The sequence below is a fragment of the Panicum virgatum genome, chromosome 1K (genome assembly GCF_016808335.1).
Source record: "Panicum virgatum strain AP13 chromosome 1K, P.virgatum_v5, whole genome shotgun sequence".
Lineage (NCBI taxonomy): Eukaryota > Viridiplantae > Streptophyta > Magnoliopsida > Poales > Poaceae > Panicum > Panicum virgatum.
In genome coordinates this window covers 37,700,523-37,723,514 of record NC_053136.1, presented here as the reverse complement: position 1 = coordinate 37,723,514, position 22,992 = coordinate 37,700,523, and positions in this window count along the sequence as shown.

Here is a 22,992-nt window from a genome sequence, read left to right as displayed (position 1 = left end):
CCTGACCCCTTAACAGACCCATGAACCCTATCATTCCATGTAGCAAATGACCTCTGTTCAACCCGAAACTTTACCACGCCTCTCATAACTAAGTTTTGGCCTTACCATTAAGAAACCACTCAAAAATGCCACTTTCATCTCCATATTTTATGTGTTCCCGATTCGAGCTCAACGATAGATCTTTGTATTGATTGGATGCTTGTTGTGTGTGCTGTAGACCACGGAGTGAACGAAGGAGAGCCCGTCATCGAGCAGTACTGTGAGCAGGAGAACGAGGACCAGTTCCGCGACCCCAAGCCCGAAGGACAGGACTTCCCCGAAGGCTACGAAGACGGCAAGTTCAATCCCATCCTTTGATGCATGTTTCTGTCCTAGTTTTTATAAACACAACCCAATGGCCTGCCTTATAAAATTGCATGTGTTTTGCTTGCATGAAAACACGGTTGGATAGCCACCCCTTGATTTGTGATGACCATTCCTTGACCACCTAGATTAATGTCTGCTTTTGCTTGGACGTTAATCGATATTAGAATGCTTAGGACTTTACTCATAACACGATTTATTTTATAAAGAAAATGTGTGCGTGTGGGATGGGATAAATGTGGTGTTTTTGTAAAAAAAATTCAGACGGGATGGGTGGCACTTCTACGGATTTGCCATTTGGTGTGCTCGTGCCAATGTGGCAGGGCAAAGAAGGGAGATATCCATCTTGTCGTGTCTAAGGACCGAGTTGGTGTGTCATCTCACCTAACTCCTATCGTGCAAACCACTCGACCATTGAATGGGCAACGGCGTAGCATAAATCCCACTAGTTGGTGTGATAGCCATCAGGAGAGCTGAGAGCAACGGGTGACTAAGGAAAAGGGATAAGCCCCGAGTGACTTATGCCCGGTTATACCTAAGTGAACGGTCGATGACCCCTTGGTGCATCCCGTGATGGCTAGTCAGGCTTAGCTATGGTGGGTAATGGCTATGTTGGGATCTACACCGACACGACGGTGTTCGAGTTGTGGTATCCTACTTGTGGGTAAAGTTGCACACCTCTGCAGAGTTAAGAATCTATTCGAATAGTCCGTGCCCACGGTATTGGGCGAGTTACGGTGTGGTCACATAACTAGTGTTTCATTGGGATGGGTTGGTGTGAGTTGTTTTGGAATTGTGTCCGGCAGTTGTGCCGTGTGCTACGACGGACGGGGAGTCCGGTAGCAATTTTAAAACCTGAACTCTGTGTTACTGCCAAAAAACTGATTTCTAAATGGTTTTCTATAAAATAAACCCCTGCATAAAATATCGTTTTTCTGCAAATTAAACCGTAACCTTATCCTTGATTTACCTATGCATATTATTCTGTTATAACCCCTCCGTGGGTGTGGTTGGACTTGCTGAGTACGTTTGTACTCACCCCATTCTTATTTTTTACAGAAGAAGATCCAGACTTCATACCAGACGACGCCGAGTAGGGTTATCGTTCTACACCCAACCTTGCCTGTGGAACCGGCCTTGTCGAGATGCCTCCGCTGTCGCAGTACTCTGAGCCCGTGCTAGACCCCATGTGGTTTGCGGTCTGGTGTTATGTTGTAGCTTGGTTAATTATTATCATTATCTGTATCGAGTGTCCTCCAAGATTTGTACGGTTTTGAACCATCTGATGTAATAAATGTGGCACCAGCCTCCTGGGACTGGTGTTTTGTATCACGTTTAAGTCTTCTCTTATGAGGGGACGCTTCAGGTAATAACCGAATCGAACCGAAAGAACCGGCTAATATCGGTTCCTCAGAAATAGGAACCGAATACAGAATCGAATTTCTCGGTTCCGGTTCTTTCGGTTCTGGTTTCCAGTTTTTCGGTTCGGTCCTCGGTTCTTGGTTAAATTTGCCCACCCCGACTTTGAAGAAGTCAATAGCGTCATGCCTATGTATGATATCCACATTTGTTTGTAAACATGGGGAGTGATCTGCTAGATGACAAAAGGCATGATATGCAATATCTTAAGCAAATTGTGCATGAAAAAAATCGGAGAAGAAACTAATACATAGGCATGGTGTACGGATGCAAAGCCTATTGTAATTGCTTGAAGATTCAAAATCAGAGAAAAGAATTAAGTTCGATGGAAGATCGTCGAGCTCAGAGACCCGGCCAAGAGAGATACCTTGTTTGCCAAACTTGTATACCAAATAGTTTATTTGGTATTCATCTAGGAATACGAAAAAATCCACGTATATTGTAAGTAAAACTGAATAAATGGGCCTAATCTTCCTTCTATATAATTGATATATTCTTGGTCCCCAACCGAAAAATGAAAGATAAGAGTGATTATTCCAGTGCAAAGCACTGCCACAAAAATGCCCATTAGTACCAGGCGGCAGGCGCCCTTATTATCGGCTGCGGCAACCGGCTGTACTAAATGCACCCCCACTTAGAAAAAATATGCCCGGATAAATGCGTGTGCACTGGGGTTCAAACTCGTGACCTGTGACTTCGTGCGTAGTCTCCTCTACCATTCCACCCACATAGCATATGTGAGTACATAGGAGATGATATCCTTTTGAAGTAACCGGGACGGATCATTTAGTACCGGGCCATGACCATTTAGTACCGAGCCATACCACCACCCGGTACTAAATGCCACCATTTAGTAACGGGTGGTGTTAAAAACCGGTACTAAATGGTTGGGGTCCCCCGGTAGCTATTTAGTACCAGGTCATAACACCAACTGGTACTAAATGGTGGTATTTAGTACCGGATGGTGTTAAAAATCGGTATTAAATGGCTCCGGGGGGCACTGTGCTGTAGAACCGGTACTAAATTGGTATTAGTACCGGGTTTAAAATAATCGGTACTAACCGGATGTGGATGAATGCCTCTTTTTCCGGCAGTGAAGCAAGCATTGCAATGAACATGGTGGTGGGGATACACAAAGATACTAATTAATACAGAGTTCGCACTTGGTCAGGGATTGAATGAAACGATTAAAAAAAAGGAATTGCAAGCTAGCAAGCATAAGAAAGATCGATCAAAGTGGAAAATGAGGCTTCAGATCGGCCGTATCAGGTGGCAGGGTTGGAGCCGCCTCGACCCTCACCGCGTGCACACGCTCCATAGGGTGGTGGTGGACTTCTCTGAAATCAGGATGGTGTAGCTGGCGAGGAGACGACGGTCGCAGTTGGTGATGGTACGTGTCCGCAGATGGCCGCCACACCAGCTTGTGCAATGATGGAAGGGTACGGTACTACGGTGTTGATGGCTGCTTGATGCCGACTTGCCGAGAAAAAAGGTGCAAATTTAAATACGGATTCCCTGCCAGTTTCGGTATCTAGTACTAGGTCGTCGTCGGCTGTTAGCGGACGACAGTTTCGTGGTAGCTATTCTGGGGAAGGAAGGAAAGGGTGAGAGCCCGGGGCGGGTTTCAGCTGCAAGCTAAGGGTAGGGAGGATGGTCAGATGAAATGAATGTGATTAATTAAAAAGCAGCTCTAACGGCTGAAATAGTGAAATGACGTGGTTTCGTTAGAGGCACTGAACATATATATATTTTGACTAATATTTTTTTTGAAAGCACCCAAGAGCACTGGGGAATCATGTAAGAACTCAGTTAGATACCCACGCTGACCGCACGCTCAACGCAGATGAGCTGCCGGGAAGTCCGAGGACGCGCCTGCCGGAGTTTACACACGCATACACACCCACACTCACACTATAGGAGCCCCAACACCCCTCTGGGAAAATACCGCCGTGCGACACCGGGGTTGCTCCCGACGGGAGTCGAACCCCGGTGGGCGGGCTGGCCACCGCCAGCACTCACCACCGAGCTGTCAGCTGGTTCGCATTTTGACTAATATGAGAGTGACCGCCCATGATACTATTTTTCAAGGGATTTTTATATTACTCACTACAAGACATGCCATTTTTTCGACAATTCTGTACAAGTGGCCAACTGTCTTAATCCGTGTCTTTAATTATTCTTTTTTTGAGTGGTGGTAGACAATTGTTCTATGTATATATAATTTGTATATCTTTCTCAACAGTCTTATCAAATGGCCCTGGTAGTTGCTTATCCATTCCACATATACCGATGGTAGTTACTTATCCAAATATACTAACTAAAAATCGTTGGCCACTTGCTTACAAAAATTATTGAAAATTGTTAGAAGTCTTGTAATATAATGCTACAACGTAACCGGAGTTAGAAGGATGTTACGATTTGTTGATCTGACAACGAATGCATCAATACAAGGGGACACGTCTATATCACATAGCTGAGGTGCAGATCCCATCTTGAGGTGAGGTGGTCAGGTTAGATCTGCTTTCTTCCTGCGCTCCTCTTGACTGAAATGCTATATATGGTCCACTTTTCAAAGCACGTGTTTGCTGCATTCGCTGAAAATGTGTGCCATGGTTTTAGTTTTACATGATGCATTACGACGACGTTCAATTCGGGTTTCCTTTGACGATCTTCCCCAATGCTGATTCAGCGCTACTCATAATAACCACACCTTTGGTCAATGGTAGAACTCGAAAAGGACAGAATAACCTAAGGTCAGTCTCAATGGAGGTTTCGGGTTTCCTTTGACGATTTCCCCCAATGCCGATTCAGCACTACTCATAATAACCAGACCTTTGGCAGGCGCGCGTGGCAGGTGCGGTCCTGCACCCGGCGCGGCCCACCTCTCGGCGGCGGCCCGCACGGCGCTACCACTCCACTCTCGCTGCTGCCGGCCGCCGCCGGTCGCCGGGGGCCAGATCCGGTGTTGGGGTTGCTGGATCCGGCCGGCCCATGGGCGGATTTGCTGTCGCCGGGCTTCGCCACCTCGGCGCCGACGGCCTGCCCCGTGGGCGCTCCCTTCCTTGGCACCCGCGCCGGCCACTGCCCCGGGTCTTGCGCCGTAGTGCTTTGCAGCCCCGAAGGTCGCTGGCGGCGCCACCGTCGCCGCTGGTGCTTCGGCTCCGATGGCTGGGTCTGCGTCCCCTCCTGCTGCCAGCTCTTCCTGCGGGGTGCTTGGTGGGCGGGGGCGCCGCCGTCGCCGCTAGCCCTGGTTCCTTGTTGACCTCCCTCCTCCGGCTGGCCCTTGCGTGGCTGGGTGGCCTTCGTCGCTGCTCAACCTGGGGCAGGGGCTGCCCCTCCGGCTTCTCGGGTGGCTAGGGGCAGCCCGTGGTCGACGTGGGTCGTGGGGTGCCTCTTCCGGTTGGGGCGCCATCCGTTGGCGCTGCCGTCGGTCGACGCTCGTGGCGGGCGGCCATTGCCTCATTCCCAAGAGCTTCGGGCGAAAGCTCTGTCCAGTACTGTGATAGACCAACAACGACGATGCTTGCGGGCGTCGTTCCCCTCCCTGGAGGCGTTGTTGTGTTGTCTTGGGAGTTGTCACCCTTCCGCCTCGCCGACGCGGTACCGTTTCCATCCTTTCGGCGTTGCTTGTGGTGGGTCGCCGTCGCTGGGGTGGGTGCTCTGGGGTGGAGCAGAGGCGAAAGCCTTTGCCTATCTGCAGGCCGATGATGGTGATGCCTTCGGGCGCCGTTTTCCTCGTTGGAGGCATCATTCGTTTGCTCCTACCCCCTCCGTGCCCCCCATGGTTCGGTGGTTCATCCTGTGTGCCTGCCTTGCTTTACCCACTGTCGTCTTGGAAGCCTAGGTCATGGCGGATCGCTTGCAGATGGTGGATCGTTGGCCCTGGCAGATGCTTTGCTGTCAGGATCGTGTTGTTTGGTGGATGCTGAGGCCCCGGCATGCAGGAGTTTAAGGACCTCTTTCTTAATGACATCTCTCATCGTATTGTTTAGCCTATGCTGAGGCTCCCTAGAGGGTGTGCAGGTAGAGTCGATAGGGATACGATGAGTGCAAAGGGTAGGACTGATTCCTTTCAAGTCCTCAAGTGAGTAGCCAAAGACGGGTCTATGCTTTTCCAATATGGCTAAAAGTTTAGTTGTTTCCTCGTCGGAAAGGTGACTACTAATGATGACGGGAGTTTGTGTGTCACCATTGAGGAAAGCATAGCGAAGGCCGTCGGGAAGGACTTTTAGCTCTATTGGAGGTCGTGTTGGCTTCTCGTGAATGGGCAGTTCGAGTTTTTCCTCTAAGTCATCCTCTTCTTGGATGAAGAGTTCAGCATCTCGTTCTAAGGAGGGCTTAGAGTCGTCTTCTGGCATGACTGCCAACACTTCCTCAACTGGTTCTTCTTGGGGAACAGATTCGGCCATGTAATTTTTGGTTTGGCCGATAGGCAAGGTGAAAGGTTTTCCCCCAAGAGACACCTTCAGTCCTCCTAGATCAGAAACATCTAGGAAGAGTTATTCTATTGGATGCCCTATCAAGATGTCGAAGTCCTGGACTTCGAATACATGGAAGTCTAGAGCAATCTCCGTTTCCCTGTGCCAAACTGGCACTTCACGCATAATCCCAACCCCTCTTAATGTGGAATGTGGCCCAGTTCTAAGGGATTTCATGGTTGGAGTAACACATCTTTCGCCTAAGTGATCGAAAGCGAACAAGGCAGAAATAATGTTTACTCCAACCGTGGGATTGTAAAGAGCCATGACTGCAGTCCCTTCTATGGAACATGGAATGGTTAAGGAGGGAGCATAAAATTGGATTATTTCGGAAGATGCTTCCCCTTCCTGTACCCATTCGTTGCTCATTATAGCGGTTACCCTTTTTACGGTCTCTTCAAGGGAAGCCATATCGAGACCGCTCGGTGGGTCTAAAGGGACTGGAGGCCTTTTCTGGAGGGGATATAATGTGGTATTGCCAAAGTCATAGAATATATCCTCCTCAATGTTAAACGGGAATTCCGGAGGTAGAATTTCTTCCTCCTCCGGGTCTTCTGGTTCAGGGGAAGGTTTAGCCGGTGATTCGTCATGGGTTACTAAGGAGTGAATGGGCTCAGCTATCGAAACTTCCTCCTGGCTTGAAGGTTGTACTACTAGGAGGGGTTCTGTGAAGGAGGTGTTCTCCAGGATATGATCCAGGAGTGCCACCCCTTCGGAAGTGGTTTTATAGGCGAAAGATCCCCCAGCGGTGATATCAAGATGTTGGGATGTGTCATTGTTCAGCCCCAACTAGAAGTGCGGAAGCAGCACATGGTCGGGAATGGATAAGTCTGGGTCGGCATGTGTGAGTTGTGAGAATCTAGCCCAGGCTATCCCAAGGGCCTCCTTCTCATCCTGACGAAAGTCGAGGATTTCTTTATGCAGGGAAGCGATGCGAGAAATAGGGAAGAATGCGAGACAGAACCTGCTCCGCAATTCCTCCCATTCTCCGTTTACCCTACGTTGTGAGTGTACCATTGTTTCGCTTTCTCAGCAAGGGATAAAGGAAATAACTTCCACCAAAGTGTTTCTTGTGCCATGCCTGCAATGGACAAGCAAGAGCACATCTGTTCGAACTCCCGTAGGTGATGGTAGGGATTTTCTAGCTCATATACTGAGAAGGGTTGTTCCCGGATCATGGCTATGAAGCCAGGGCGGAGTTCAAAGCCTGAAGCTGTGATTGGCTTGGATGACTATTGATATGAACGGGGGTGCCCGATCTTCCGTCAGGTGAAGGATAATTCGTTTTGGTCGGAGTGCAGCACACCGATCCGGCTTCAAGTCAGCAACTCGAACCCCGCAATTTTAGCATCACAACTCCTCTGGTTATCAACCGTAGTCACAATCCGGTTGACCTCGCCGAGAAGGCTAATCCCTGCCTGCGAAATGAAGAACACAAGCAAGAACTCGAAAGAAACGCAGCACTCAAATTGAAGTGACAACTGCAGATGAATGATTAAGCTCGAAAGTTGGGGTTCTACAAACCGAAAGACGGCGACTGTTCAAAGATAGATTGATCTAAAGCAAAATCCGAACCCTAATGAGGGCGGAGGCTACTGAGATATAGGGGATAGGATGCACCCCTAATGGGCTCAACGAAGATACACGGCCCAAAGGCCAAATTATGATGTCGCAGCACCGGAACAGATTCTGGACGCCAACTTCCTCGGACAATTCCCGACGACTCAGAATGAGTTTGGGCCTGAAACCAACGCCAATAGAAGTTCCATGAAATTAGCTTTCCATCCATATGTGGATCATTGAATTCGGACTTCGGATGTGGCCTGGGCGTCCAATTTACGTCAGGCTGCTCCTGGACCGAGGTGGACTCGAAGTTAAATTGTATTGGGCCTCCATGTGGCTTGGCGGCCCTTGCTGTTCCTCCACGCCTCCATGCTCCTCTCCATGTGTTCCCTGGCCCTCTCCTTGGTTTCTAATCACATTGTAAAAATTAGATAGCAAATCATTCTCACAATTATTAATAGAAACACTTAGGAGCGAGCTCACCTCTAAATTTAATTGTCGCGCGCGAGCTCTTGTGATTGGACCTTGAATGGTTTGAATGTCCAGCGGAGGAACCTCTTGTATATCCATAGGAGTGATGTACTCATCATCCTCCCCCTCTTGAATCGGAGTCGTCCTCGACTCAAGCACATCCTCTTCTCCCAAGTAAGGTTTCAAATCTGAAATGTTAAAGGTGGGACTAACCCCGAACTCAGGAGGCAACTCAAGTTTGTATGCATTATCTTTAATTTTCTCAAGTATTTTGAATGGACCACCAGCTCTTGGCATTAACTTAGACTTCCTCAAATCTGAAAAACGTTCTTTTCTAAAGTGCAACCACACTAGATCACCCGGTTCAAGCTTTAATTCTTTCTTACCTTTGCTACCAGCAACTCTATATTTTTTCAGTCATCTTTTCAATATTTTGGTTAGTTGTTTCATGTATTTTCAATATAAACTCAGCACGTTCTTTAGCCTCACTATGAATTCGCTCACTAGTAGGCAAAGGTAAAATATCAATAGGAGCGCGGGGGTTAAAACCATACACTACCTGAAAAGGACTTACCATGGTGGTAGAATGTGTTGCCCGATTGTATGCAAACTCCACATGAGGACAAACATTCTTCCCACATCTTCAAATTCTTCTTTAAAACAGCCCTCAACATGGTCCCCAAGGTACGGTTCACCACCTCCGTTTGTCCATCAGTTTGCGGATGACAAGTGGTCGAAAATAGCAATTTTGTACCCAACTTGTTCCACAAAGTACGCCAGAAGTGACTCAAAAACTTCACATCACGATCTGAAACAATAGTAGAAGGCATACCATGCAAGCGTACAATCTCTTGGAAAAAGAGGTCAGCAATATGAACAGCATCATCACTTTTATGACATGGTATAAAATGTGCCATTTTAGAAAACCGATCCACCACAACAAAAACGCTATCTCTCCCCCTCTTAGTCCTAGGCAATCCTAACACAAAATCCATAGAAATATCCGCCCAAGGAATAGAAGGAACAGGTTGAGGCATATACAAACCATGTGGATTCAAGTGTGACTTAGCCTTTTGACATGTAGTGTAGCGACTCACGAACCTCTGAACATCTCGCCTCATCTGCGGCCAAAAGAAATGGTTGGCCAACACATCCAACGTCTTTGTGGCACCAAAGTGGCCCATCATTTACGGTTCAACAAGACAAGACGAACGGATCCAACTGGAATGCATAGGCGGTTAGCTCTAAACAAACACCCATCATTTAGCACATATTTATTCCAAGCACGACCCTCTTTACAATTCAGGATCACATCTTTAAAAGCAGCATCAAGTGCATACTGTCCCTTAATCGACTCAAGTCCAAAAATGCGACAATCAAGTTGAGACAACATGGTGTAACGACGAGACAAGGCATCAACAATAACATTATCTTTCCCTTTCTTGTGTTTAATGATGTATGGAAAAGATTCAATAAATTCAACCCACTTGGCATGTCTACGGTTCAGTTTATTTTGCATGTGAAGGTACTTAAGTGATTCATGATCATAATGAATAATGAATTCCTTAGGCCATAAATAATGTTGCCACGTCTCTAGAGAACGAACAAGAGCATAAAATTCTTTATCATACGTGGAATAATTCAGAGTAGGCCCATTCAATTTCTCACTAAAATAAGCAACAGGTTTACCTCCTTGCATCAACAAGCCACCAATGCCAACGCCACTGGCATCAAATTCAAGCTCAAAAGTCTTACCAAAGTCAGGAAGTTGCAGCAAAGGCGCCATAGTAAGCCACGCTTTCAAAGTATCAAAAGCTTGATCTTGTGCTCGGCCCCAATGGAAAGAAACACCTTTCTTCGTCAACTCATGTAGTGGGGCGGCAATGGATGCTGAAATCTCTCACAAAATGCCGATAGAACCCTGCAAGACCAAGAAAACTTCGCACCTGTGTAATAGTCTGAGAGGTAGGCCAGCTCCTAATGGCATCAATCTTTGCACCATCCACTTCAATGCCCTGAGGAGTCACAACATATCCAAGAAAAGCAACTCGATCGGTGCAAAAAATGCACTTCTCAAGGTTAGCATACAAGCTCGCCGCTCTCAAGGCGTCAAAAACAGCACGTAGATGATCCAAATGTTCCTCATGTGACTTGCTATATATCAAGTTATCATCAAAATAAACCACCACAAATTTACCAATGAAAGCACGTAAAACCTCATTCATCAAACGCATGAAAGTGCTAGGTGCATTAGTTAAACCAAAAGGCATCACTAACCACTCATATAAACCAAATTTTGTCTTAAAAGTAGTTTTCCATTCATCACCCAACTTCATGTGAATCTGGTGGTATCCACTATGCAAATCAATCTTTGTAAAAATTATAGCGCCACTTAACTCATCAAGCATATCATCTAACCGAGGTATAGGATGACGGTATCGAATAGTTATGTTGTTAATGGCTCTACAATCTACACACATGCGCCATGTACCATCTTTCTTAGGAACCAAAAGCACAGGTACAGAACAAGGACTAAGGCTCTCACTGCACATACCCGCGGTCCAAAAGCTCTTGGACTTGTCGCTGAATCTCTTTAGTCTCCTCGGGATTGGTCCTGTATGCTGCTCGGTTGGGCAAAGACGCTCCCGGAATCAAATCAATTTGGTGCTCAATACCTCTCAAAGGTGGCAACCCCGGTGGGAGCTCATTTGGAAACACATCCTCATACGCCTGCAAAATGTCAGCGACCGCAGGAGGCAAAGTGCTAGCTATATCACGAATAGGAAATAAAGCATCCTTACATATCAAAGCATAGCACACAGTAGAAACATCCATATCATATAGATCAGATTTGGTTACAAGCATATTATGATTTTTCAATTTAATAGTGGGCTGGGTTGCAACTGGGGCAGCAACATCAGGTGAAGCAAGTCGTTCTTTATCAGCTTGTACAATTTCAGCAGGGGTCATTGGGTGCAAAGTGATTTTCTGGCCCTTAGACATAAGTGTGTATGTGTTACTTCTACCATGGTGGACAACATCATTATCAAATTCCCATGGACGACCCAACAAAAGCGAACATGCGTCCATGGGTACCACATCACAATCTGCATAATCAGAATATGGACCAAGAGAAAAATGCACCCGTGTAGTTTGATTTACCTTAACCTTACCTGAGTCGTTTAGCCACTGAACATGGTAAGGATGTTTATGAGGACGTGTAGCTAAACCCAACTTCTGGACCAAATCAGCACTAACCAGGTTGTTGCAGCTGCCTCCATCAATGATGACACGTGCACGCCAATCGTTGATCACAAATAAAATCTAGAACAAATTATGGCGTTGCATCTTGTCTGCTTGTCCCAATTGTGTACTAAGGACACGGTGGACAATACAAATCCGCTGAGAGCCCGCATCACCCGCACTCAATGAAAGACCCTCATTAGAAGGTGGGTCATCCTCAGTGTCGTCCTCAGCATCCGAAGTACTGATGTAGCCACCATCATCAGTGGCAATGTATGTCCGCTTGCTTGGGCATTCTCGAATCACATGGCCAAAGCCCTGACAACGATGGCACTGAATGCCAGAGGAAGAGCGCGCTGCTAGTGAGGCACTCTTGGTCGGTTCCTGCACACGAGGCTTAACATCGGTGGGCGTGGTCACTGGAGCTGGTGACACCGCCGTGGAAGCACCTTTGGGAGTAAAAGACTTGGGCATGTAGTATCTGTTGGAGGTGCTCCTGCTCTGAGGTGGTGGCTGCTGTTGTTGTCGTCCCTGCAATTCGTTTTCTGCAAGCATAGCAAGCTGGAACAACTGGTTGGTGGTAGTAAAAGATTTATAGTCAACAATGTCCTGAATTTCACGTTTCAAACCACCATAAAAGTTACACACTTTATCCTCAGCATCCTCAACTACACCACATCGAACCATGACCTTTTGAAGCTCTGCATAATACTCCTGAACAGACATATCACCCTGATCTAAACGTTGTAATTTCTTACGCATATCACGCTTATAAGATGTAGGAACAAACCGATCACACATTGCTATCTTAAGCGCGTCCCTTGAATCAGGTTGTATATTTAATTGAGCACATTCTTGCCACCAGATTATAGCAAAATCTTTAAATTCACAAGTGGCTTGTCTAACCCAATGCTGGTCAGGAACAAGATGGGAAGCAAATTTTTGTTCAACAGTCATCTCCCAATCTAAGTATTCCTCTGCATCATAACGACCATGGAAAGAAGGTATAGAAAATTTGACTTTGGCATAAGGATCATCATTACCTGTAGTGCGCCGATGTTTGGTTCCTCCCATACCTGTGTTATTCTTGCGAAGACGTTGACGACGGACCTTCTCCGCACGAGTCTTAGCCATATCAGGCTCGCCATCAGACCCAAAAATGATTTCATCATCGTCCTCTAGCCAGTCATCATCGCCGTCTTTATTCTTGGAAGGGTTGACTTCAAGATGTTGAACCCTGTCGGTCAGTGTAGAGAGGCGTTTGTTCACACCCTCAATCGTATGATTGGCCCCTTGGACGTCTTGCGCCACCTTGTTTATCTCCTTAGCGAAAAACTCCATGAGGTCGTCCTTCATGGCCTGTAACTCACTAGACAAAACAGGTTTGTCGTCCGGCATGGTTAGTGAAACAAAAAGACCCTATGAAATAGGTGGGTTTGTTGGCGGAATCACACCCTCACACGCGTCTTACCAAGTTCTTACCAACACAAGAAGTGGGATGGTACAACCGGTGGATGGTGAAAACCTGTGAGAAGAGGGTACCAAGATTGCAAGGGTCCTTCGCTGCACTGAGATGAAGTGTATGTATGTGGAGCTGTAGGACAGGCACAATATGTATGTGTATGTGTAACAAAATCGAGTGCAGATGAGCAAAGTTCAATAACTATCCAAAGTACAAGTCACAATTGCTGGCTAAGATGTGTCCTAGGCGTAGCACAACAAGTTGGAACAAAAAACAATGGAAAAAGCTCACAGAACAATCAGAATGGCAGTACCGTAAATATTGTACTTGCAATGCCAAAAAGGTACTAGTGCAAAACCTAGTTGATTTTGATTTTCTTTTTTCAATGATTTTTTTGATATTTTTCTCAGCACAAGCAACACCAGAATAGGAACCACGCCAAGTTTCACCTGAAACAGAGAGCAGATGTGGTCTACAGAAAATCAAACAGGTATGCCGAAAAGCGTGCTGGTCAGAAACTGAATTTTTTAATTATCTTCCTAATTTTTTTTGAATTTTTTGAGATCGGCTTGACCGGCAAGAGCCGGTGAATCGTATGTGCAACTTTTCATTGCCAAGCTCCTATAAAAATTTCAGCCAAAATGGAGAACCGAACGAAAAGTTATGCCTGTTTTATGGAAGGTATCTCAAGTTATGTTTTTTTTAAGGCACAACTCGGCAGATAGATCAGCAGCGGCTAGGGCACAAATTCTCCCTGGTATGCGCAATGGGTAATCGCTAGATGGATCCAAGGGGGGCTGCGGTGCAAGACGGAAGGCACAAGGCGGCTCGCAAACTATCTAGGGCTGGCGCGGCGAGAGTTCACACAAGGCGGCTAGCGAGGGCAAGTCGATTAATGGGTGGATCGACTTGGGATCTGGGTAATGGTGGATGGGATAGCGGTGGAAACAAAAACACAGCGACGGTGCGGTTGAACTACGATGAAGATAAACCCTAAACCAGCAACACGACTCGACCACGGACACAAACTGAACAAAGCGAGTCTAAAAATGAAATTGCAAAGGCTAAACAAGGGTTCTAGGACAGCGGAATTTTTTTTCGTATGGCAATTTTCTGGAGTTATAGGACGATGGAACAAACTAAACTAGGGTAAGCCTGATGGTAATACTTGAGTCTCTGATTACCACTTGATATGAATGGGGGTGCCCGATCTTCCGTCAGGTGAAGGATAATTCGTTTTGGTTGGAGTGCGACACACCGATCCGGCTTCAAGTCAGCAACTCGAACCCCGCAATCTTAGCATCACAACTCCTCTAGTTATCAACCATAGTCACAATCCGGTTGACCATGCCGAGAAGGCTAATCCCTGCCAACGAAACGAAGAACACAAGCAAGAACTCAAAAGAAACGCAGCACTCAAATTGAAGTGACAACTGCAGATGAATGATTAAGCTTGAAAGTTGGGGTTCTACAAACCGAAAGACGGCGACTGTTCAAAGACAGATTGATCTAAAGCAAAACCCGAACCCTAATGAGGGTGGCGGCTACTGAGATATAGGGGATAGGGGCGTGGCTCCCCCCTGGATGCGCCCCTAATGGGCTCAACGAAGATACACGGCCCAAAAGCCAAATTACGTTGTCGCAGCACCGGAACAGATTCTGGATGCCAACTTCCTCGGACAATTCCCGACGACTCAGAATGAGTTTGGGCCTGAAACCAACGCGAATATAAGCTCCATGAAATTAGCTTTCCGTCCATATGTGGATCGTCGAATTCGGACTTCGGATGTGGCCTGGGCGTCCAATTTACGTCAGGCTGCTCCTGGACTCCGAGGTGGACTCGAAGTTAAATTGTATTGGGCCTCCATGTGGCTTGGCGGCCCTTGCTGTTCCACCACGCCTCCATGCTCCTTTCCATGTGTTCCCTGTCCCTCTCCTTGGTTCCTAATCACATTGTAAAAATTAGGTAGCAAACCATTGTCACAATTATTAATAGAAACGCTTAGGAGCGAGCTCACCTCTAAATTCAATTGTCGCACGCGAGCTCTTGTGATTGGACCTTGAATGGTTTGAATGTCCAGCAGAGGAACCTCTTGTACATCCATAGGAGTGATGTCCTCATCAACTGTGGTGGCTCTAAGAACTCACCCGAGGGAGCAGAGAGTTGGTGGATAGAAAGGGTGTCCATGGAATAAGGATAAAAAGAAAAGAAAGGATACACAGGCAACTAGGTTCGAAGACAACTACGGCAACCGTTCCCCGGCAACGGCACCAGAAATGTTTGTTGGTATTTCTTAACTCTTACAGAGAAGTCCCCAAGCACATGGAAATACCGCTATAGCACTTCACCTGGGAGTATTCAGGGTATCGTATTTTCCACGAGGAACGGGTGTGTAACTGTTTTCTAACTAGATTACCCTGAAGAAGATAAGAGATAGAAAGACCTTAGGATAGTGTGATTCAGATCTAAGGATGGGTTCAAGGGAAGATATACTAATGTTTCCACTCACTCACTTCAGGCATCGGTTTGACCCTGGTCTGCCAAGGAATATTCGGTATTGCTTTATGTCGTACCCAGGCAGGGGGGGGGGAGTGCACTAACCACACAGGCTGTCTCCGTAGCGGACGGACAGGGCTGTCACCACCTGCTGTCTACCCCCACAATACCAGCTGAGCACAAGACAAACAAAGGTAATCTAAGGCTCATACACCACGCCTATGCCCTCTTCTAGAGTATTCGCTACGAGAACGGACGATGAACCCGCGAACGAATGAGAACAAAAGAATAACTTAACTAGAACTCACCAAATAGAAGAACCCGATATGTACTCCAACCGTACCATATCCGTAGAGGTACAAAGCAGAAGAGATGGCGACAAGTCCGGCTCTTCTCCACACTCCTTCCTCACACACTCCCTAGGCTAATGATACAAAGAAGTGGAGCCTCTCTACTCTTCTCCTTCACATATGAAATGGTGTCTTGTGAGAGGTGGAGGGAGGCCCCTTTTATAGTCTTCAGGGTCGGTTCCCGCCAAATGCATATATGGAAGGTGATCAGGAGGAGTAGGGGGCACTCCACGTCGAAGTGCATCTGGACGGGATGCTGGCCAGATTCGGCCGAACCCTGGGTTCGGCCGAACCCTTGGTTCGGCCGACCCCACCTGGCAGCTGCTCGTCCTTATCTTCCTCGGGGAGTCTGATCTGTGAGCCCTTGTTAAGATCCCGTGGTGCATTTGCCTTGGTTCCCCCGTTTGCTCTGACATGTGGGCCCTCCTTGTAAGTGACACGTCTCAGTGTTGATCGTTTGTGCATTCTTCCTCGTGTTCACTCGTGATTTCTCCCTTTTACAGATGTGGGTGCCTGCATATGACAATTCACCAAAACTCGTGGAAATGATTAGTCATAAGCCATATATCTAAGTTTGGTGATTATTTTCGGTGAAAAGCTGCAAGAATTGATGGTCGAAAACGACACTTAAGGACCGTCAACAGGGTCCGCCCGAGGGAGGTTCCACCCCCGAACTATCAATAAAAACAACATCGGAGTATAACAGCTACTCGCTCGAGTCACCTCAGGGCCAACCCCCGGTCTTACACCAAATAATGGATAGGATGGGTCAGCCCGAGTTCTGATTCAGTATCCAAACCACTCATGTCGGCAGAGGACAAATACTCAAGTCGAATCCCCTCAGGGCCAACCTCCGGTCTTACACCCAATAAATGCTAGTTTGGGTCCACTCGAGCAAGATTCAAATATAAAGAAGAAATCGAGTGCTTCAGAATCTAATGGAGAAGTGTACAAAGAAAATGCGTCGTCAAAAGCCAAAGAGACAAGTTCTCTACCTTCTTCAGGAGTTGTTACTCCATCAACTACATCGACTACCAACCTTTCTTTGTTAAGTTCAAGTAAAAGGCACGGCGAATCGAGTAGTTGGGGCTAAGAGACATGAACTCTGCGGCCCTAGAGACAAGTTCTCTACCTTCTTCAGGAGTTGTTACTCCATCAACTACATCGACTACCAACCTTTCTTTGTTAAGTCAAAGTAAAAGGCACGGCGAATCGAGTAGTTGGGGCTAAGAGACATGATCTCCGCGGCCTAGAGATAAGTTCTCTACCTTCTTCAGGAGTTGTTACTCCATCAACTACATCGACTACCAACCTTTCCTTGTTAAGTCAAAGTAAAAGGCACGGCGAATCGAGTAGTTGGGGCTAAGAGACATGATCTCCGCGGCCCTAGAGACAAGTTCTCTACCTTCTTCAGGAGTTGTTACTCCATCAACTACATCGACTACCAACCTTTCTTTGTTAAGTCAAAGTAAAAGGCACGGCGAATCGAGTAGTTGGGGCTAAGAGACATGATCTCCGCGGCCCTAGAGACAAGTTCTCTACCTTCTTCAGGAGTTGTTACTCCATCAGCTACTTCGACTACCAACTTTTCTTTGTTAAGTTAAAGTAAAAGGCACGGCGTATCGAGTAGCTGGGGCTAAGAGACATGAGCTCTGCGGCCCTAAGAGACAAGATCTCTATTTCCCAAGAGGAGTTATTCATCCACGAGATGGCCACCCGTCGACTACCATGGTACCCGACCTATAAAGAGACAAGATCTCTATTTCCCAAGAGGAGTTATTCATCCACGAGATGGCCACCTGTCGACTACCATGGTACTCGACCTATAAAGAGACAAGATCTCCATTTCCCAAGAGGAATTATTCATCCACGAATATGAAGACCTATCAACTACTACGGTACTCAACCTTATGAAGATACAAGACTTCTACTTCCTAAAAGGAATTTCTCGTCCATGAGATGACAACTCATCGACTACTACGGTACTCGACCTATGAAGAGACAAGATCTCTATTTCCCAAGAGAAGTTATTCATCCATGAGATGACAACTCGTCGACTACTACGGTACTCGACCCAAGACGAGATAAGATCTCCATTTCCCAAGAGGAACAAAGCTTCGACTTGGGCCTCCAGAAGTCTAACCTTCTCTAACTGCTCCTGAGAAGACCTTTCAAGAGCAGCCATCTTCTCCAGCTGCTGCGCTTGGTCAGTAGATAGCTGAAGACCCTCTCCAGTCTGCCGAAGGAACACGGCCTGTTCAGCGACTTGCTGAGCCAGATCCTGTCACGAAGGAACAGTCAAGACAAAGTACTCGACAACTTAATACGAGTACTCGAGTACAAAAATTACTTACAGTAAGAACAGAATAACAGCCCAGAATCTCTCGGGCCACAGCAGTCGACCCTTCGGTCGGCCTCTCCACCTCTTGCCGTGGTGTCTCCTGCGAAGACAGTTCAACTTTGGAAGCAGCCGCAGGACTCTCGGGCCGATCCTCGGTCTGCTTATCTGAAAAACACAAAAACGTCAGCAAAACACACCAAAAAACTAGTCGACAGTCTCTCATAGATCACTCACCAGTACCAGCGACAGAAGACTTCTTGCCCGCCTCCTCAATCGCAGGACCCTCTGTCGTTCGAATAGCAGAATCGTCCGGACGATCCCCAGCCTTTGACGGACTAGGGGGCAACTGGGCAATGGTGTTCAAGGAGTCAAAGATATCCCTCTCCGTATTATCAACTCCAAAAGCATCAGGATTGCTACAAAACAAAGGAACTACTCGATACATCTGCACAAAAGCAAAGAAAGCAAAGACGAGTAGCCCATCAACAGCTACACTTACTGAGAAGATTGCTTCAACACGAATTTCTTCGGCTTCATAAACTTCGGGACACCGCTCAGCCCCGAAGCACTCTGCCCCCTGGCAGAACCACTCCCCCCGGGCTCGCTCGGCGCAGCGGGAGTCGAGGCGGCCGGGCTCACAACAGAGCTCACTGCCCGCTTCTTGGAAGGATAAGGGGGCCTAGGAAGAAGAAAAGCCGTCAAAAACAAATTCAAGGTGACAAAAAAGGCCAGATCGCACTTACCTGTCACTACTACCAGCGGATACCGCCCTCCGCTTTCGAGTCCATGTTGAATCAATGGCTGGTTCGTCCGTCGCCCCATCACGGACATCCGACGCCGTTCGGCTGGCCGACGGACCTACACAAAAACCAACAATGATCAGTCAAGCATCCAACGGTTCAATCGAACAAAAAAGCAAGGCAAAAGAAGTCAGATGCACATTTGAGTTAGTATGTGCCACAGGCACAACTTCGGGTAGCAGAGGTCTACTCTGATAATTTTCGAGATCAATCTGCACGAAAGACACCAAATCAACTCGACTACTCGACAAAAGTACTCGATTTAAACTACAGCCAACTACTCGAAGCAATACCTCCTGAGGACGCCTTCCGGCTCTGAATGTCCCAGAAATACTGGGCTTCCAGACTGCATTCTTCTGCAGTCTGTCCACCCGACCCCTCAGATCAACCTCGAAAATTCTGGCACGAGTATATCGGGTGGGATCGTCTTCTCCCGTACACTGAAAACCAAGATGAACTCGTCGTTGCAGAGGCTAAATCCTCCGAAGAGTCTAATGCACTATCACGGAAGCACCAGTAATACGATCATCCACCTTCAACCTCTCAATCTCTCCGAGGAGAAAATTGACCTGATCCACGCCATCGCCCCTGGAGTTCCAACTCGGCTTCTTCACAGGAGGGCCAGGAGTCCGAAGAGGAAGAGAAGAAGAAATATTTCTAACATAAAACCACATCTCCTAGTCGATGACTTTGTCACTCAACTCGTAGGGGATATATTGTGGCTTCTTCCCCTGACGAAACTGCAACCCAGTGCCTCCAACTACGTCTATCTTAGACTCATTGGGATGGGGTTTCAGATGAAAGAAATACCGAAATAGATCGAAGTGAGGTTCGATCCCCAAGAAAGACTCGCAGAGATGGACAAAGATGGAAATATGAAGAATAGAATTAGGGGTCAAGTGATGTACTTGAACCCCCCCCCCCCCAATGGTGAAGAAGGCCCCGGAAGAAATCAGAAACAGGAAAATCGAGGCCCCGAAAAACATGGGGATGAAAAATGACTGGTTCACCCAACCCCTCATGAGGAAAGGACTCCCCATCAGATCTCCTCCAATGGATCACATCTCGGGGTTGAAGAAGGTGCTCCTCTACAAGACCTAACAGATGGGAGTCGGTACACTTACTCGACCTCCACCCGTGGGTTTCCGTTTCGTCTCCGGCAGCTTCGCCTGCCTTCCCCCTCCCAGCAGATCTCTTGGGAGCCATGGAAGAAAGATGACCCTCTCTTGCTTCACGCTCGGGGGCTAGCGGTGGCTAGTTTCTCGCGGCACTTGGAGGCAAGAGCAGATGAGCTAGCGGCGGCGGAGTAAATTAAGCCTAGAAATGTGCTAAAACCTAGGTTTACTCGAGCAGTTAAATAAGCAGAGCCAGTGGCAGTTACAGTAAATAACAAGAAGTTCAAAGGTCATGCGCCAGTACCAGAGTTATTTCAGCCAACAATTTCGGATTTCACTCCAAAGGAAACAGATCCAACCCAGAAAAAAAAGAAATTTTCATTCAAGGATTACATTCCAATGGAGGAAAACACACAGATCCGAACGATCATACTATTCGAAAACCACTCGAGCTCTACTACAAAAAGGAGACGATAGCCCTAAGGCTGATACAAAGATACAAATCTTGTTACTCCCAAAAGGGAGTAATTTAGAAATGTTCAGGAAGGAAAGGCTTGATAGCAAGAAGAGATGCATGACCAGGAACATCGCAAATCCTCTTCTTGCATCTACTCTTCTCCCTGATACGTTTTGCAACAAAAACAATGCCATCTCTGCAGAAGCCATCGAGGGGGGAACCACTGAAACTTCCACCCGGAGAATAGCTCCAACAGACCGCAAAGGCTTTTGACACAGCTTCCACCATCAGCCCACCAGGTACAAGACGGCCAGAATGGATAAGCCTAGAGAAGCAACGCCGGCGGCCGCGAAGATAGCAAGTGTTTTTGCTGCTCGCAAATACTCTTCTAGCACCTACCAAAACAAATCGACTACTCTCATCAGGAGGTCGAGTACTCTCTAGTGAAGAACTAAACTTGGAACCCATAGCTACAACTGGAAGATTGAAGAAACAAGTGCCTCAGATCCTGCTTAAATAGAAGAAGCAACGAAGCCGCAGTACACCCCTTGACACCAGAGGACAAGGAAGGTCACGGGCAAAACAAAAAAGATTCCACTGCAGTACTCGCCCTGTGAACCCACGAGTACACAGTACGCCGCAGAGTCACCTTTTCAGAAGATTCGTTGCAGCACTGCTGACTTCAGAAAGATTGCAAATGATATGATACGATCTCCTGGACCCTTAACCCCAAATCACGGGTTTGAATTCAAGGCTCGGGGGCTACGGGATACATGTCATAAATGGCAAAAAATTTCGAAAATATTTCAAGCTCCAAATGAAAATCTGGAGGACCTAGAAGACTGAGTTGATCCCCAGCCTGATTTGTCAAATCAAACTAAGGCTCGGGGGCAACTCCATATGGAACACGAGTACATCGCGCACCATATACCAAGATAAATTCGGGGCTTGAGCACCTCATAGCCTCGATGCAGCCGAAGAAGCACTCGGAAGACTACTCGAAGCGCTCGATGGACTCCGAAGATGGACAACCGACTCCATAAGCACTCGATGCCCTCGTTGCCCAAATAATGAAGTCCAGAAGCTCTCAAAGCACTCGACAAACGTCCTCAAAAGCACTCGACTACGAAGAGCTCGGGGGCTTGTCAGACCCGGGACTGCTCACAGACGCGGAATATTCTAGAGTAGGCAGTAGCACATGGATATGCCCTACCTCTATTGTATCTACCCGAATAGGAGTAGAACTAGTCGATGTACACAGAAACTAGCCAAACTCCTCGGACTAGGGTCCAAATAGAACTCGACTAGGACTTTCCATGTAACCCTGTTCCCCCAGATTATATAAGGGTGAACAGGGACCCCTCCAAAGAGGACGAGACACATCGAACAACACCTAAGGGAATACAAACCACCACACAGGATGTAGGGTATTACGCTCCGATGGCCTGAACCTGTCTAAATCCTTGTGTTCCTTGCACCATCGCATTCTGATCCCGGCGAGTCCCTACTCATAACCACTCTCCTCGGGATACCCCTCGGAGAACCCGACGATAAAACACCGATAGTTTGCTTGGATGTCGGATATGCCAGAGATCAAAGGCAGTATCCATTATCCACTGCACAGCTTTACGAACAGGCAGTATTGCCTCACCATGCCGTCTTTTGTTCCTGATTGTCCACAATGACCACATACCACATATAATAATTGCTCTCGCCCTCTGTGAGCATAGATCAGAAAGGAGATCCCCGGCCCAAGTCCGTGGATGCAGCTGCGGCAGTTTAATCCCAATCAATTTTTCCGCCTGCTTCCAAAATTCCTTCGCATTTGTGCATTCTAGTAGGACATGTCTGATCGACTCCTCCTCAGCTCCGCACATCTCACCGTGTGGAATAGGCTCAACAAGCCTCCGATGGAGTTGTAGTCGAGTTGGAAGGAAACCATGCATTACCCTCCACCAAAAGACCTGGACTTTTGGGGGAACACCAAGCTTCCAGATTTTTCTCCAAACATCATCCGATGATGAACTTGGTTCTCCTGCCTCCTGTTGCAACCGTCTGCTCAATAGGAGCCTGTATGCTGAGCGCACAGTGTACATCCCATGTTTCTCTGGTTCCCATGCCCAAACATCGTCACTGCATCCACTGACAGGGGTTCTCAGAATGGCATCGGCATCCACCAGAAAGAAGGCCTGACAAATGAGATCTTCATCCCACTGTCCGCTTGCTGTAATCAAATCCTCAACTCGAGTGATATTCTGATCGATCAAGGCAGTGACTGGGTGGTGTTGGCGTTTCTTATGCCCCAATAGAATGTTAATTCCGCAAGCGCACAGAATCACCGTTGTAGCACTTCACAATGGAGTATTCCAGGGTATCGTATTTTTCCTCAGGGAAGCACTATGGTAAAGAGTATCATAAATTGAATGACAACCG